The sequence below is a fragment of the Hyla sarda genome, chromosome 7, assembly GCF_029499605.1.
Source record: "Hyla sarda isolate aHylSar1 chromosome 7, aHylSar1.hap1, whole genome shotgun sequence".
NCBI lineage: Eukaryota > Metazoa > Chordata > Amphibia > Anura > Hylidae > Hyla > Hyla sarda.
In genome coordinates, this window is record NC_079195.1 from 233,970,954 (window position 1) to 233,982,315 (window position 11,362).

Below are 11,362 nucleotides of genomic sequence, written 5' to 3' on the forward strand. Positions count from 1 at the left end.
GATGTTACATATAAAGCACCGCAACAGCAGATGTTATATATAAAGCACCGCAGCAGCAGATGTTACAAATAAAGCACCGCAGCAGCAGATGTTACATATAAAGCACCGCAGCAGCAGATGTTATATAAAGCACCGCAGCAGCAGATGTTATATAAAGCACCGCAGCAGCAGATGTTATATAAAGCACCGCAGCAGCAGATGTTACATATAAAGCACCGCAGCAGCAGATGTTATATATAAAGCACCGCAGCAGCAGATGTTATTTATAAAGCACCGCAGCAGCAAATGGGACATATAAAACACAGCAGCAGCAGATGTTACATATAAAGCACCGCAGCAGCAGATGTTATATATAAAGCACCGCAGCAGCAGATGTTATTTATAAAGCACCGCAGCAGCAAATGGGACATATAAAACACAGCAGCAGCAGATGTTACATATAAAGCACCGCAGCAGCAGATGTTACATATAAAGCACCGCAGCAGCAGATGTTATATATAAAGCATCGCAGCAGCAGATGTTATATATAAAGCACCGCAGCAGCAGATGTTATATATAAAGCACCGCAGCAGCAGATGTTATATATAAAGCACCGCAGCAGCAGATGTTATATATAAAGCATCGCAGCAGCAGATGTTATATATAAAGCACCGCAGCAGCAGATGTTATATATAAAGCACCGCAGCAGCAGATGTTATATATAAAGCACCGCAGCAGCAGATGTTATATATAAAGCACCGCAGCAGCAGATGTTACATATAAAGCACCGCAGCAGCAGATGTTATATATAAAGCACCGCAGCAGCAGATGTTACATATAAAGCACCGCAGCAGCAGATGTTATATATAAAGCACCGCAGCAGCAGATGTTACATATAAGGCACCGCAGCAGCAGATGTTATATATAAGGCACCGCAGCAGCAGATATATATTTATATATAGCACTACAGCTCTTTTAGAGCAGCCAGATCCAGCTTATGTAGTTTAAAAACTGCTAAACTGATTTAGATATTAATAAAATACAAATTGCGCAGTGCCAACAAAATGACTGACACGTTTCTGGCATCTCACAGGCCCTTAGTCACGGTCACAAATGTTATGCAATTGGAGAGTTAAATACACCCCGGCTGTAATTCATTATATATAGACACGTCAGGTATTTAACCCTTCAGTGGTGCCGCACTATGATGACCGTTTGCGTCCTTACAACATACAAACAGAAAAACAAATAGAAAAACTATTTTCTTTAAAATTTTATTCCAGTCACGGGGTCAGCTGACCTCATGGATGTTTACCAAAACTCTACCTGATGTTATCCCAACCTGTGTGCCTCCAGCTGTTGCAAAACTACAACTCCCAGCATGCCCAGACAGTCGTGGCTGTCCGGCATGCTGGGAGTTTTAGTTTTGTTACAGCTGGAGGCGCCCTGGTTGGGAAAAACTGTCTAAATATTTTTAGGTTTTTTATATTGGAGAGGGCGCACACGGCCATCATAAGACACCACTGAAGGGTTAAATACCTGATGTGTCTATGTATAATGAATTACAGCCGGGGTGTATTTAACTCTCCACGTACATAACATTTGCGACCGTGACTAAGGGCGTGTGAGATGCCAGAGCATTGGTCATTTTGGGCAGTATATATTTTAATGATATCTCAATAAATCTTGGATTTTTAACTGCTCGAGCTGAATCTGTGCATGGACAGGATTACACGCATTGCTTTGGTGAGCTGGAGACATTCCAAAATGAATGCACCGCAGCAGCAGATGTTATATATAAAGCACCGCAGCAGCATATGTTACATATAAAGCACCGCAGCAGCAGATGTTACATATAAAGCACCGCAGCAGCAGATGTTACATATAAAGCACCGCAGCAGCAGATGTTATATATAAAGCACCGCAGCAGCAGATGTTACATATAAAGCACCGCAGCAGCAGATGTTATATATAAAGCACCGCAGCAGCAGATGTTATATATAAAGCACCGCAGCAGAAGATGTTACATATAAAGCACCGCAGCAGCAGATGTTATATATAAAGCACCGCAGCAGCAGATGTTACACATAAAGCACCGCAGCAGCAGATGTTACATATAATGCACCGCAGAAGCAGATGTTATATAAAGCACCGCAGCAGCAGATGTTACATATAAAGCACCGCAGCAGCAGATGTTACATATAAAGCACCGCAGCAGCAGATGTTGCATATAAAGCACCGCAGCAGCAGATGTTATATATAAAGCACCGCAGCAGCAGATGTTGCATATAAAGCACCGCAGCAGCAGATGTTATATATAAAGCACCGCAGCAGCAGATGTTCTATATAAAGCACCGCAGCAGCAGATGTTACATATAAAGCACTGCAGCAGCAGATGTTATATATAAAGCACCGCAGCAGCAGATGTTACATATAAAGCACCGCAGCAGCAGATGTTACATATAATGCACCGCAGCAGATGTTACATATAAAGCACCGCAGCAACAGATGTTACATATAATGCACCGCAGCAGATGTTACATATAAAGCACCGCAGCAGCAGATGTAACATATAAAGCACCGCAGCAGCAGATTTAACATATAAAGACCTGCAGCAGCAGATGTTACATATAATGCACCACAGCAGATGTTATATATAAAGCACCGCAGCAGCAGATGTTATATATAAAGCACCGCAGCAGCAGATGTTACATATAAAGCACCGCAGCAGCAGATGTTATATATAAAGCACCGCAGCAGCAGATGTTACATATAAAGCACCGCAGCAGCAGATGTTACATATAAAGCACCGCAGCAGCAGATGTTACATATAAAGCACCGCAGCAGCAGATGTTACATATAAAGCACCGCAGCAGCAGATGTTACATATAAAGCACCGCAGCAACAGATGTTACATATAATGCACCGCAGCAGCAAATGTTACATATAATGCACCGCAGCAGCAGATGTTACATATAATGCACCGCAGCAGCAGATGTTACATATAATGCACCGCAGCAGCAAATGTTACATATAATGCACCACAGCAGCAGATGTTACATATAATGCACCGCAGCAGCATATGTTACATATAATGCACCGCAGCAGCATATGTTACATATAATGCACCGCAGCAGCAGATGTTACATATAATGCACCGCAGCAGCATATGTTACATATAATGCACCGCAGCAGCAGATGTTACATATAATGCACCGCAGCACCTGGTGACATCTCCTGTTACATATGCCGGCTGAGCACTTGTTGCTGATACGTTATAAGATGTTGGTTGTCATCCAGCTTTACGTGTGAACAGCCGGTCACATAAGGACAACTTAGATCTCAGCTGAAGACAATAACCGCACTGGGCACCGTCAATGTGAATGAGGCCCAACAGATAAGAGACGCCGGTCATGTGGTGTTTGTTCTCATTGTTGGGATCAGATCGGGGAGAATGGATGCAGATTTGGGGGCGGTCGGGGGCGTTATAACGTATCTGTGGTGATTATTACTCTCCGTGGTGTCAGGTGTGTAAATGAGGGCGACACCGGCTTCTCTGCGCTCCTCAGCGGGATCACGCTTTTTAGGGATAATCTCGTTTGCGCTTGTCTGTCACCGCACAATGGGCGCTTTGTTCACATGTAAATGATCCCTGAGGACGAGGAGGGTGCGGGGGCCTATGGCCATCCAGACGTGAGGTCACTGAGGTTAATAGTGACATTTACACCACATTGTCACCTTTGTCGTGTCATTCAGTATCCTAGGAAAGCTGGGTGAGCTTTTAAAGGAGCCATCTAAATGATCACTGTTTAGTCCATGGCCATATTCTGCAGCCTGTGGCTCGTCTACTATGTCGCATTGTGTATGTTTCCCCTGACCCATTGGTCTATACTAGTGGTCTTCAACCTGCGGACCTCCAGATGTTGCCGTTGGCTGTCCGGGCATGCTGGGAGTTGTAGTTTTGCAACAGCTGAAGGCACACTGGTTGGGAAAAGCTAGCCGTTGGCTGTCCGGGCATGCTGGGAGTTGTAGTTTTGCAACAGCTGGAGGCACACTGGTTGGGAAAAGCTAGCCTAAGGATGTCCGGGCATGCTGAGAGTTGTAGTTTTTCAACAGCTGGAGGCACACTGGTTGGGAAAAGCTAGCCTAAGGATGTCCGGGCATGCTGGGAGTTGTAGTTTTGCTACAGCTGGAGGCACACTGGTTGGGAAAAGCTAGCCTAAGGATGTCTGGGCATGCTGGGAGTTGTGGTTTTGCAACAGCTGGAGGCACACTGGTTAGGAAAAGCTAGTCTAAGGATGTCTGGGCATGCTGAGAGTTGTAGTTTTGCAACAGCTGGAGGCACACTGGTTGGGAAAAGCTAGCCTAAGGATGTCTGGGCATTCTGGGAGTTGTAGTTTTGCAACAGCTGGAGGCACACTGGTTGGGAAAAGCTAGCCCAAGGATGTCTGGACATGCTGGGAGTTGTAGTTTTGCAACAGCTGGAGGCACACTGGTTGGGAAAAGCTAGCCTAAGGATGTCTGGGCATGCTGGGAGTTGTAGTTTTGCAACATCTGGAGGTCCGCAGGTTGAAGACCACTGGTCTATACCGTCCTCCATTTATATGGTGACAATGCATTTCACTGGGGAGAGGAGTTCTGCACAGTTTCTTGCAAACAGGGGCCAACCTGGAAGGGGCCCCCTCTCTCCAAGGGCCCCATATCGGCTGCATGGTCTCCACTATGGTTCGTACAGCCTTCTTGTTTAATTAGAAAGATTTACCATTTCGGACTTTAGGAAAGTTTGGTGATTACCCTGTGGGGGGTGTTTCAGCAGCCATATGGATGATTACCCAACTTTCTCAGACTTCTGATCTACACATCGTGATAAATACTTCTATATCGTTGTATAACTCTAGATTTGGTGGCCATGTTGTTTTTGTGATTGTCACCCAGCTTTCCCAGAAGCAGATGAATGTGGTAAATAGAAAAGCGTCTGGAGAGACTTCAGGATTCAGGTGGTGAAGTTGTCACCTGTGTATGGAAATGGGGGACGTGTAAGAACATCCTGCGCCGCCTCCATTCTGGGACCTGACAGTCCTGGAGATTTGTGTCACAAAGGCCGGTGACCCGCATGACAATGGCCGCCATTCATCCCCCCACATCACATCCGGCATCATATCCACAATCATTTCCTGCTATGGACATAAACATGGACGCCCGGCCACGACCCGTCACCTCTGTGAAATGTTTATTGTGACCCCAAGGAGACGTCGTTTTTGGTTCAAATTCAACTTATTGAACATCAGTAACGTCCTTCAGGCGCCATTTATTGTCTCTGCTGCAGGTATATGACGGCTTAAAGGGGTACTCCACTGGAAAACATTTCTTCTTTTTTTAAATCAACTGGTGCCAGAAAGCTAAACAGATTTGTAAATTACTTCTATTAAAAAAATCTTAACCCTTCCAGTACTTATCAGCTTCTGTATGATCCACAGGAAGTTCTTTTCTTTTTCAATTCCCTTTCTGCTTGACCACACTGCTCTCTGCTGACACCTCTGTCCATTTTAGGAACAGCCCAGAGTAGGAGCAAAGCTCCATAGCAAACATCTCCTGCTCTGGACAGTTCCTAAAATGGACAGAGGTGTCAGCAGAGAGCACTGTGGTCAGACAGAAAGGAAATTCAAAAAGAAAAGAACTTCCTGTGGAGCATACAGCAGCTGATAAGTACTGGAAGGGTTATGATTTTATTTTTTTTTTTAATAGAAGCAATTTACAAATCTGTTTAACTTTCTGGCACCAGTTGATTTAAAAAACGATATGTTTTCCAGTGGAGTACCCCTTTAACATAATGTTTACTGCGGCGTATATAATATTTGAGGAATGAAAAATGCCGCAGTCTACGTTTTTCTGTTCCTTAAAAAAAATTAAAAAAAATTTAAATAAAACAGATAAAACAGACCGACCATCCTCACAGGTAGACTACATTCAGCCTATCCGCCATTTTGATGGTATTTTGGCGTATACCTTCGAATATGCAGCTACATTATTGCGATGTGTGTACATATATATATATAATATCTCATGATGGCGAGAAAAAAAATGGCGTAAATATAGGATAGAACCTTTATTGCTGTTTCTTTTAGGCCAGTGTTTTCCAAACAGCGTGTCTCCAGCTGTTACAAAACTACAACTCCCAGCATGCACGGACAGCCGTTGGCTGTCCGGGCATGCTGGGAATTGTAGTTTTGCAACAGCTGGAGACACGCTGTTTGGAAAACATTATTTTCGGCTCAAACCATTTTATCTTTGTCGTTTATATCATCAGAACCTACTGGCCGCCATGTTTATGTCATTGTAATGGCGGGAAAACATTGAGCTGACAGGACCCTCGTCAATGAAGCTACATGGGGGTCTCTAGGTGACACATCACAGTGTGTTAGGGATTTGACCGATCATCGTCAATAAAGTTATTTTTAATTGAAAAAAAAAAACAGTAGGCCTTAGGGTATGTTCGCACTGAGGAATTCGCGCGGAATTTCCGCATTGAAAAAAAAAAAAAAGGAGAATTTATGAATAAAAAAAATACATATATTACGCCGACTCTCCACCCACTTTTTATTCAGCAGCCATTTTGAGATTCTGATTTCTGATTCTGCGACTGTATTCAGAGTCTGTGAATAATCTCTCTCTGAGAAAAACGCAAAATTTTCACCAAAAATGAGTGGAAACGCCCCTGAAAATCAGTCTTTGGAAATGGCCGCTGGAACTCCTCCCACTCTTGATACTCCTCCTCCACCGCATGAAACCTGCATTTCCGCGCGGAATTCCGCGCGAAATCGCTACTAATTCTGAGCGGAAAAAAAACTGTATTTTGGGGTGGAAATCTTCAGCGTGATTTCCGCCCCAATTCCTCAGTGTGAACCTACCCTTAGGTTCAAACATTACTGAAGACATATTGTGGAGATGTTGCCCATGGCAACTCGGTTCCTTAGAGACCAGCTACATTGATCTGATTGGTTGCTATGGAAGAAAATGAAAGCAGAGATCTGATTGGTTGGTAAAGGTAACTCCTCTTATTGTAGCTCATATATCAAATCTACTTGTTCCTTAAAGCAGCCAATCACATCTCAGCTTTATCTATTAAACCAGACCAGAGCAATGAAGGAGGACTGGGATTGGTTCCAGCAGAATAGTGAGTACAGCTCTGGAGTATAATATAGGATATAGCTCAGGATCAGTAATATAATGTATATACACAGTGACCTCACCAGCAGAATAGTGAGTACAGCTCTGGAGTATAATACAGGATATAACGCAGAATCAGTACAGGATAAGTAATGTAATGTATGTACACAGTGACCTCACCAGCAGAATAGTGAGTACAGCTCTGGAGTATAATACAGGATATAACTCAGGATCAGTGCAGGATCAGTAATGTAATGTATATACACAGTGACCTCACCAGCAGAATAGTGAGTACAGCTCTGGGGTATAATACAGGATATAACTCAGGATCAGTACAGGATAAGTAATGTAATGTATGTACACAGTGACCTCACCAGCAGAATAGTGAGTACAGCTCTGGAGTATAATACAAGATATAACTCAGGATCAGTACAGGATAAGTAATGTAATGTATGTACACAGTGACCTCACCAGCAGAATAGTGAGTACAGCTCTGGGGTATAATACAGGATATAACTCAGGATCAGTACAGGATAAGTAATGTATGTACACAGTGACCTCACCAGCAGAATAGTGAGTACAGCTCTGGAGTATAATACAGGATATAACTCAGGATCAGTACAGGATAAGTAATGTAATGTATGTACACAGTGACCTCACCAGCAGAATAGTGAGTACAGCTCTGGAGTATAATACAAGATATAACTCAGGATCAGTACAGGATAAGTAATGTAATGTATATACACAGTGACCTCACCAGCAGAATAGTGAGTACAGCTCTGGAGTATAATACAGGATATAACTCAGGATCAGTACAGGATAAGTAATGTAATGTATGTACACAGTGACCTCACCAGCAGAATAGTGAGTACAGCTCTGGGGTATAATACAGGATATAACTCAGGATCAGTACAGGATAAGTAATGTGATGTATGTACACAGTGATCTCACCAGCAGAATAGTGAGTACAGCTCTGGGGTATAATACAGGATATAACTCAGGATCAGTACAGGATAAGTAATGTAATGTATATACACAGTGACCTCACCAGCAGAATAGTGAGTACAGCTCTGGAGTATAATACAGGATATAACTCAGTATCAGTATAGGATAAGTAATGTAATGTATGTACACAGTGATCTCACCAGCAGAATAGTGAGTACAGCTCTGGAGTATAATACAGGATATAACTCAGGATCAGTACAGGATAAGTAATGTAATGTATGTACACAGTGACCTCACCAGCAGAATAGTGAGTGCAGCTCTGGAGTATAATACAGGATATAACTCAGGATCAGTACAGGATAAGTAATGTAATGTATGTACACAGTGACCTCACCAGCAGAATAGTGAGTACAGCTCTGGAGTATAATACAGGATATAACTCAGGATCAGTATAGGATAAGTAATGTAATGTATGTACAGAGTGACCTCACCAGCAGAATAGTGAGTACAGCTCTGGAGTATAATACAGGATATAACTCAGGATCAGTACAGGATAAGTAATGTAATGTATGTACACAGTGACCTCACCAGCAGAATAGTGAGTACAGCTCTGGAGTATAATACAGGATATAACTCAGGATCAGTACAGGATAAGTAATGTAATGTATGTACACAGTGACCTCACCAGCAGAATAGTGAGTACAGCTCTGGAGTATAATACAGGATATAACTCAGGATCAGTACAGGATAAGTAATGTAATGTATGTACACAGTGACCTCACCAGCAGAATAGTGAGTACAGCTCTGGAGTATAATACAGGATATAACTCAGGATCAGTACAGGATAAGTAATGTAATGTATGTACACAGTGACCTCACCAGCAGAATAGTGAGTACAGCTCTGGAGTATAATACAGGATATAACTCAGGATCAGTACAGGATAAGTAATGTAATGTATGTACACAGTGACCTCACCAGCAGAATAGTGAGTACAGCTCTGGAGTATAATACAGGATATAACTCAGGATCAGTACAGGATAAGTAATGTAATGTATGTACACAGTGACCTCACCAGCAGAATCGTGAGTGCAGCTCTGGGGTATAATACAGGATATAACTCAGGATCAGTACAGGATAAGTAATGTAATGTATGTACACAGTGACCTCACCAGCAGAATAGTGAGTACAGCTCTGGAGTATAATACAGGATGTATATATGTATTTATTTATGTCGGGGGGGGGGGGGGGGGGGGTCTCACTTACACATTATATTCTATAATCATATACCGGATCTTCTGCCCTTTGACCTCTGTGATTATCATTTCGAGGACACGCCCCTCATTGTGATCTCGTGGACCGTCATGTGGTGACTCTGTGTTCCTGGAGATTTCATTTTTTATGATTCATCTGGAGGAAACAAGACGTGTTCTGAACTTTCTCATGTTCTCTGTTTCTGTGAAGTTCCTGAATTATTTTTTATTTGTTTCAGACAAGAAGATTCCGCCTATAATGGTCCGAACTGTGATGAATCACCATGACAACAGGTTATCGGGGTCTGTATACCCCACGGAGCAGGGTGGGTGCGCTGGACAGCAGCTGAAATAATCGGGAGTCAATGGACAGAAATGTCAGTAGGGGTTATAGCCCCCCCTACAGGGGGTGTGGGGAGCTGCATACGGGGCTGTATATGTGTATAGGGTCCTATCCCGCCTCATATGGCTGCACAACTAAACCTAATCCGACCCCCAGCCGTGAACCTCGCACTGGGTGAGAGATACAGTCATGGCGGCAAATGTTGTCCCCCCTGAAATGTTTCTATAAAATGAAGTATTCCTCACAGGAAAGGATTGCAGTAACACAGGTTTATTCCCTCTGTGTATATATATATATATATATATAGATCTCCTCTCCTCTGTATATATATATATAGATCTCCTCTCCTCTGTATATATATAGATCTCCTCTCCTCTGTATATATATATATTGCAGTAACACAGGTTTTGCTATACACATGTTTATTCCCTTTGTGTATATATATATATAGATCTCCTCTCCTCTGTATATATATATATATATATATATATCTCCTCTCCTCTGTATATATATATATAGATCTCCTCTCCTCTGTATATATATATATATATATATATAGATCTCCTCTCCTCTGTATATATATATATATATTGCAGTAACACAGGTTTTGCTATACACATGTTTATTCCCTTTGTGTATATATATATAGATCTCCTCTCCTCTGTATATATATATATATATATATATATATATATATATCTCCTCTCCTCTGTATATATATATATATATAGATCTCCTCTCCTCTGTATATATATATAGATCTCCTCTCCTCTGTATATATATATATATATATATATATATGGATCTCCTCTCCTCTGTATATATATATATATATATATAGATCTCCTCTCCTCTGTATATATATATATATATATATATATATATATATATATATATAGATCTCCTCTCCTCTGTATATATATATATTGCAGTAACACAGGTTTTCCTATACACATGTTTATTCCCTTTGTGTATATATATATATAGATCTCCTCTCCTCTGTATATATATATATATATATATATATCTCCTCTCCTCTGTATATATATATATATATAGATCTCCTCTCCTCTGTATATATATATAGATCTCCTCTCCTCTGTATATATATATATATAGATCTCCTCTCCTCTGTATATATATATATAGATCTCCTCTCCTCTGTATATATATATATATATATATATAGATCTCCTCTCCTCTGTATATATATATAGATCTCCTCTCCTCTGTATATATATATTGCAGTAACACAGGTTTTCCTATACACATGTTTATTCCCTTTGTGTATATATATATAGATCTCCTCTCCTCTGTATATATATATTGCAGTAACACAGGTTTTGCTATACACATGTTTATTCCCTTTGTGTATATATATATATATATATATATATATATATATATAGATCTCCTCTCCTCTGTATATATATATATAGATCTCCTCTTCTCTGTATATATATATATATATATATAGATCTCCTCTCCTCTGTATATATATATTTATAGATCTCCTCTCCTCTGTATATATATATATATATATAGATCTCCTCTCCTCTGTATATATATATATATAGATCTCCTCTCCTCTGTATATATATATATAGATCTCCTCTCCTCTGTATATATATATATATATATATATATATATATATATATATAGATCTCCTCTCCTCT

General features: G+C 41.0%; 1 protein-coding gene across 4 annotated transcripts in view; it reads left to right on the forward strand.

Annotated features, from left to right (window-relative positions):
• The first annotated feature begins 7,084 nt into the window (after window positions 1-7,084).
• The window catches only part of LOC130283515 (uncharacterized), a 59,267-nt gene continuing 54,989 nt past the window's right edge, over window positions 7,085-11,362 (forward strand). Inside the window, exons 1-2 of one of the 4 annotated variants that reach the window (XM_056533135.1) lie at window positions 7,085-7,153; window positions 9,582-9,645. The gene's annotated coding sequence lies outside the window, so the exon portion shown is untranslated. Of the gene's footprint in view, window positions 7,154-9,581; window positions 9,720-11,362 lie in introns of those variants that run through there. The other 3 variants (XM_056533133.1, XM_056533134.1, XM_056533131.1) reach the window with 3 other exon arrangements.